Source organism: Girardinichthys multiradiatus, chromosome 4 (genome assembly GCF_021462225.1).
Source record: "Girardinichthys multiradiatus isolate DD_20200921_A chromosome 4, DD_fGirMul_XY1, whole genome shotgun sequence".
In the NCBI taxonomy this organism is placed as follows: Eukaryota; Metazoa; Chordata; class Actinopteri; order Cyprinodontiformes; family Goodeidae; genus Girardinichthys; species Girardinichthys multiradiatus.
In genome coordinates, this window is record NC_061797.1 from 44395681 (window position 1) to 44403673 (window position 7993).

The 7993-nt window shown below is 35.7% G+C and overlaps 1 long non-coding RNA gene across 1 annotated transcript; it reads left to right on the forward strand.

Annotated features, from left to right (window-relative positions):
* The first annotated feature begins 1008 nt into the window (after nucleotides 1-1008).
* On the forward strand, nucleotides 1009-1605 carry LOC124866518. The gene is made up of 2 exons (XR_007037850.1): nucleotides 1009-1456; nucleotides 1533-1605. It is a non-coding gene; the product is annotated as an uncharacterized LOC124866518 (long non-coding RNA).
* Nucleotides 1606-7993: the final 6388 nt, after the last annotated feature.

Sequence of the window (7993 nt, forward strand, 5' to 3'; positions counted from 1 at the left end):
TTCTAGTCGACTGCTGATGGTCAGATCATATTTTTCCTTTTTGCCAAGGAGGCCAAACACCTGCGCGCAGGTGCGCTGTGAAGCTGGACTGTTATAATAACCTCTTGGGGAAATTCACCATTTTCTTTGTCTTCAACTTTACTGCTTACTAGCTTGCCACCAAAAGTTGTATAACTCTCTGTGTGCTCACCCCCGCCCAGAGTTGGGGGATGTTTTATGACTGTGCATCTCACTGAGCTACACTTTCTGGTGGGCTGTGCTCCCAAAGCTTCGTTCAACACCATATTCCCTTGTCATATTATCACTTTGGCCATAACTGCTGGTTGATTCCACTGCTGTTTTGCTTTATTTTTTTTAGTTAGATATTTTACCCCCTTTTTGTGTAGAATTTTGCATGTTTGATTAGGTGAAGATTATTAAATCGGAAGAGTGGATTGTATCAGGCTGTGATTTAATAAATATTCACATAGATAAAGAGAAGGCGTTTTGTGTTTATTTTGTGCAAGAGTGATTCGTCAGTCAAAATAAGGTTAAAAGTTCCCCACGTTTCGGGAGAAACGGTTGATTAAACAGTGACATCTCTGGTAAGAGTTATCAATTATTACTGAGTATTTAATGGTTATAATTATCAAAGGTGTTGAGCCACAGTTACAACACCAGAAGACATCCCTGGTCTTCGATTCATAAATGAGGATTGTGGTTAAGAAATTAATTTTGTCAAATTATGATTGATAATTATAATTCTTGATAAATATTAATTAATTGATAATCATAATTCCAACATTAATTTAAGTTGACACAGTTCAGAATAATGACTTTTGTATTTTTGATGCCTTAATTGTCATTATTCTAGGCTATTTGTCTGTGTCTTCTCTGTCTGCTGGTCTTATCACAGTGATTACATTCACCTGCTCCTTCTCAGCCTGCTCCTAATCAGATCTCACCCGCTTCACCTGTGCCACTGGCTTTATAAGCAACTTGTCTACAGACAAACAGCAGCAGATTTTTGAAAGCCTTTGTGTGAGTAGTGTCCAGGGTTCCTTCCTTCTTTGCCTGTCTGTCTGATCTGATCTCATTTTTTGCCTCAGGGATTTCGCTGCTCTGCCTTGCCCTCATCATATACCTCACTGGCTTCTGTTTTCTGGACTATTAACTTGTTTTTGCCTCCTGACTAACCCTCCCTGCCTAACCCCTCGATCTATCAGCCTGTATCTGCCTTCCCATGCTAGACTTCGTTTCTGTACCTCGGACAAAGATACAAGCTTCGCCCACGAATCCTGCTGCCCTAGTCTGCTCTAACAACTCTGACCCAGTTCATGTCCCCTTACCACCACAACCTGCTCAGTCATCAGGTTTATAACCCCGAGAATCTGTGGGGTACTTTCCAGCTGTTACCCCATCTATACTGTGAGGAACCAGAACTCAGCTTCCTGATTCCATTACGGATTCTGAGAAGGTTAGTGGCTTTTTCCCTGAGTTTTACGTCACTCTCAGTTCTATGCTCAGCCACTAACCTACCTCTCTGTCTTCAGAGGTTCCTGAGTCTGCTGTTGATAGTTTCCTGAGAGACAACCTCCAGAGCTTTTAATAAACTTTTAAATCTTACCTGTTGTGTCCTGTTGAAATTTCGGGGTCCTCACAGTAATCCCTTACATTGATAATGAATTGATGTTGTTCAGTAAACCAAAACACAGAGAGAAGAAGTTTGTTGGTGGTTTGAAACTTCTGTTTATTTTATATTGTTGGAGACTGATGTGTTTTTAAATACTTTAAATATAACTTTTTCATCACTTGTCTTTTATTGAGATTTCTGTTGTGAGACATTCTTTAGACAAGTGTCTCTGTCCTAATTACTATCACTACTTTTACCAAACACAGTAACCACCTGATGTGTTTCAATAGCCATCTCAAGCAACATATGTTGTATGATTGTATGATCTGAACGTATAAGTTTAATGGACATCTTTTTATTTTGTTTATATTGTGATTATGATTAAATAAATCAGACACAAATTTTTAAAAAATGTCCAAAAACTAGTTTGACAGTTCCCAAGGAAACATTACAATTTATGTAATGTTTGTTGACTCCAGCAACTCCCATTCATCTGTAGTTAGAGCCCTTTAATGTTTATGTAGCCTAGAATTATGCCTATGTTATAGCTCTCTCTGTTGTTCCTTGTTCTGTGAAAATTTTTAACAGTCACTGAAAAGCAGTTCTTCATCCATCAAGCTGAACTAAAATTTGAGTGTGTATTGCTGTATACAAACCAAAGAATAATTGATTCATCGAAGTTTGCTCTCATTTCAGATTTGTTGTGCATTTGATTCTTATAGATATGTATTATTAATGTCACAAAACATCTGTATCAGTCATGTAGGTTTTTTTGTTTTTTTATTATGGTTCTTTTACTTTTTCTCCAATCAGAAAAAAGCACACACCACTTACCTATTTCTTTTGTAGCTAAATTAAATAGAGGAGATTTTAGTTGAGGACATGTAGCCACACTCTATATAATATTGATTTTAGCTCAGGAAAGCTGCCGTCTGCAGACAGGAAGATGAAGAAATGGAAGAAGGGTGACTGCAGATGGTGGTGGGTGGGAGTGCTCGGATGATGGTAGGTGGAGACAAGACAGAGTAGTGTGACTGACGTTAGGAATGAGGGTGTGCATCTGAGGAACAGTCCACAAGGGAGACATTTTATGAAATGTATTGATGTATTTCAATCCCATCAATGCAGCAATTTATCATAATAAGTGCAGCCCAGTGGGAGGCTGGCGTGGGGAAGGTGACTGTGGTGGGGATACTTTCAGCTGTTACACTCCAGACTGTGGCTTTTCAGTGAGGCCCCTGCTAGTCTTGCTCAGCTGCAGTAAATTAAGCAGTGATTGATTTTACATCCAAACACTATCTTTAGTCACTATTTGAACAAAAGCAACAAAACAGCATTGATCATTCAACTGTATAGACCTCAGATGTTTTTAGTTTTTTCAATAAAATATGGGTTTTAAAACCTCTCTCGTTTTCACATGTTTTTTTTCTGGTTTTTTTAGATTTGTTAATTTACAAAAGATGCTAAACAAATGGTGAAAAAGTTGCAGGGCTTCTAGATTTCCATCACTTGTAAACCAATTCTATTGTTTTTTTGTTTTTTCTTTTCTGAGCTGCAAATGGTTTGGCTTATATCCAACTCTATACATCTTGCTTCTGTGGACCTATGTAGGTGTTGTGGTTCTTCATAACCAAAGCCCAAAGTTTAAAAAGAAAATAAAAGCCAAGACAGCCAGAAAGCAAAGGATCAGAGAGTTCTAAAGGTGCCCAGATAGTGCTGAGGATGACTAATAAGGCTTTGTAACCCTTGATAAGAGACAAAAAAGGAACATATTTTCACAGGGCAGTCCTTTCTTTATGCTAAAGAAATTATTGAATGCCATTTTTGACAGCATCCTTGAACAGTTGAAGTAAGTTTATGCACACTGGAGTTAAGCTGCTCTATGTCCCCATCCTTTCAAACAGTTTTAAACTTGTTTTCATGTCTCTGCACAACTACCTGGTGTCATACTACCTTTATTTTAGGCACCTTATAAATGTCTATCATAATAATAAGTGACAGCTGTTCCTTGTTTTTCTTTCATGCCTTCACATCACTTGACCTCCTTTTCATTTCAGAATGCTTTGATGTCCTTGATGACTCTTGCCTTTTTTTTTTACTGCAGCTGTTTTTTGACAAAACAGATTAAGCTATATACAAATTGATGCATTCAGTAAAAACTTATGTCAGTGCGCATTTGTCATTGCCAAGTAGTATTAGCAAACAGTTTTAGTCTAGACTTTCAAATGATCCCTTTAAAACAAAACCACTAAATGTTTCTGAGATTTTTCAATCTTTTATTTTTTTAACCACTCAAGATGTTTCAATCTTAAGTGAGACAGGGGCATGCATAAACACTATATGTGCTCATGAGTAAGTTTGATTTACACACAGTATCTAAAGTCACACAAGACAACAGAACTGCAGGTCTCTTGAAAATAAGCATAACACAGGTCAAGCAAGCTAAAAAACCTTGGCTTAGTATACAATTTCCCATCTATTTCTCTGTGAAAGACAAAACTCCACTCAAAAAAATTTATTTTATTCATGGGGCTGCTGCTTTATTCATTTTATGGTCCACTAGACTCTGTTTGCCGATGGTAAAAGAGGAGAGATAAAGCTAAAGACATGAGTAAAGTAGCAAGCTTCAGCAGGATCACCTATCCCCTACTGTAAACAGTCATGCATACATCATCATTGATAAAATTGTTGAAAAGTTAATACTTTTTCTAATTTTCCTCCTTTTGTTTGTTTCTTAATGTCAGTTTTTCACTTCACATTTTACATTTTTTTGTCACTTTTACGCTTATTATCAGATGTTTTGTGGCTGTTACATTGTAAAAGGATTGGCTCTACATAAATAGAAGCTGGTTCTATTTAAGTCAGTAATATTTTTATAAGAACATATCAACACAACATCTGTTGACTGATCCACAAAGGATTAAGTTCAAAGTAATCCACCAGTAACCAATCACCCAAGCATCAAAGGGAAAAGAGAGAAATGGGAGTCTTAAAAAAATTGTAGAAACCTCGCTTTGGCTCGTTGCTTGGTGAACATACAGCAATAAAAACCTGTATGTGATTTATATTGCTCAATATTTTCTTATCTTGTTAATACATGTCTTTAAATAATGCATACTTTCAGGTTTTCATTCATAATCCAGTCATATGGCGAAGCTTAAGTTGCTGTCATACTATTTCTTACCTTGCTAGCATATTTTTGCATATCAAATTTTACAGGGGTCCAAGCCTTAACAAATAAACTTAATTTGGGGGGATCCTAGTTCTGTCATGTATGTGAACTATGTGTGTTTGAGTATTTAGATGAAAGGTAAGTAATATTTACAGCATGCTATTGTGCTGCGTAATTTTTTTTCCATGGTACCACAGTATTTTGTCTTTATCAATATTTAAAGATCGCCTGACCATCTCCAACTAAAAGTTCAACAAGTACGACAACTACTTGTTGAATCCTTTTTTTTTTTTTTTTTTACTCAGGTTTGTTAAGTCCAAGGTTTACACAGCTAGAAGGTATAATGTATCATCACTCTAGCACAGCTTGAGACTGACTCAAATAGAGAAACAATATGTTTTCCCCTCAATTAAGAGGTGAAATCCATGAAGTTGTTGATTTTAATTAAATTAAACAGGAACATTAAAGAACCATGCATCCTGAAACAAATTTCTCCTATAATGGTGAATCAAAATAGATGCACCCAAATATTTTCCAAGAGGCATTTAGATGATGAAATGTAAACAGAGATAGAAAGTAATTATATTTTGATACATTTTTATCCCTTATTTAATTAAAAATTGCAAAGAAAATATTGGTAATAATTCCCTAAGCTGAAATATTTTATGAACGTTTCAATAAATTGGGGCATGGGACAAGGTAAGGTATATTCTTTTTAAGGTGAAGTTTTACTTTTTCTGTAAGACAATGACAAACTTTATGAAAGAATAGCATCAATCTGAAATAAGGAAAACAAGTTGCTCAGCCTAAAAAGTACTTCTATTTTTACTAATACTGCGCTACTGCAATTCAATAATAATAATGATAAAAATTAAATACCGATTGCAAATAAACCAAATGATGTTTATAATAGTTTTCTCAAAAACCTTCCTCTACTTTTAGTTATTTGTCCCGTTTCATCAACTTTCTGCTGATGCAAAATGTTCCTGATTTCAAATTCAATAAATATTTCTAAATACCAACATTAAGCAAGTTATTTTTGTACAACTTCAAAAGAATTGAAATAATAAAAGACAAGACTGCTTACATTTTATCAATTGAAATGTAGGAATGACTCCAGTACAATTTGCTCTCATTAAGGATTTTATTTTAATACATATAATGAAAATAGAAAATATATTTTTAGTGTACATATATACACAATTGACTTTACAATAGAACACAATGTGGGATCAGTCAACGAGAGAGCAAAGCTCTGAGGCTGCCATCAGTGGCACCATCTTGATGTAACAAAATATCCTAAAAAGTATCAAATTCAGAATTTTTATTCACAATAATAAAAATAATCATTAAGGTATAAGGTATAAATCAACCAAGAACAAAATCATTAAAATATTTGTTACTTCAGAACTTCCTCCTGTTCTCTCTTTCTTTCTGTCTCATCCAACCTCCTGTCAGCTTATGAGGACATGCAGATAACTGGTGATGAATAGTGATGAGCATATGGGACAAAAGTGTGTGAGTGCATCTATAGGGTTGCTAATGCGAGACCTGGAGTCCTCTTTAGTCTCTGGCTTTCAGCTTGACACTGCCAGTAACCCTCAATGAGGGGGCATTTCAATTCTGTCAACACCACCTACTGAGAGAGGCCTTACTAAAAAACTCTGAACCTCAGAGAAAAAAAAAAACATTAGAAAGGGATATCCAAAGACAAAAGAGGGGATGTAGAGAAATAATTTAGATATTTAGCAATTGTCAAAAAAAAGAACTGCAGTTGATGGGTGGACATATTTTTTTATATTCTCATTAGTACTGCAGTCAAATAAACAGCTGATAAGTGACTTCCAAGGGTGTGGGTTTTAAGTTTTCTTCTCAGGGTATACAGTCAGTGCACCACTCCATCGATGCATATATGTCTTATGTTTAGTCCTTAACATTTGCTTTTATGATAACAGTGTGATATACAGTCTTGTGTGTGGGTTGATGAACAGTGGAGCTTTAATTCACCAAATAGCTTTCCAACTTTGGACAAGGGAAAAAGCTTATTTTATGAAATTCATCTATCTATCTTGAGAGAAAATGAAATTTAACAGGAAAGCATCTGCTAGAAAATCTTAAATTAGTTTTATACACCTTCACCAACATAGAACCGACATTATACAATGCCTTGCCAATGTATTCACACACCATAAATGATTTCATATTTTGTATTTTATTGTGCTTTGGTGTGATAGACTGACAAAGTAATGATCAACTGAGAAGTAAAAAAATGATACATGGTTTTAAAAATGTCTTACAAATTAAAGTCTGAAAGGTGTGGCATGCATTCATAGTCACCCCTCTTGAGTCAAAACGTTGCATTGTATTGAAATAAACTCTGTATTGAAATAAACTGCACACAGATAATCTTTTTAAATTCTTCATTGCAAAATAGATCAAGCTCAGTCCGGATGGGTGAGTGTCTGTGAACAGCATTTTGTACATATTGCCACAGATTCTCAATTAGATTTAAGACTGGACTATAATTGTGTTCTTTAACACATCCAAGTGATACTATTGTAGCTCTGGTGGTATGGTTGCTGCTGTTTTCCTGCTGGAAAGTGAACCCCTGCTCCATTCTCAAGTCTTTTGCAGCCTCCAACAGGTTTTCTTCTGGATTACCCTGTCTCTTGTTCATTTCAACTTTCCTGTCTGACCAACAGTGTTTCTATTACTTTACTATTATACATTACTTTGTGTTGTTTTTTTTTTCTTCAATTAAATCACAATAAAATATGCTAAAGACTGTGGTTGTAGAGTAGCAAAACGTAAAAATGATTAAGGGGTATGATGACTTCAACAAGGCACTGTATGCAGGTAATGAAAGCCAATTGAGAAATATACACTCACCAGCCACTTTATTAGGTACACTTGTCCAACTGCTCGTTAACGCAAATTTCTAATCAGCCAATCACATGGCACCAACTCAATGCATTTAGGCATGAAGACATGGTCAAGACGATCTGCTGCAGTTCAAACCGAGCATCAGAATGGGGAAGAAAGGTGATTTAAGTTACTTTGAACATGGCAAGGTTGTCTGAGTATTTCAGAAACTGCTGATCTACTGGGATTTTCGTGCACTACCATCTCTAGGGTTTACAAAGAATGGTCCGAAAAAGAGAAAATATCCAGTGAGTGGCAGTTCTGTGGGCGCAAATGCCTTGTTGATG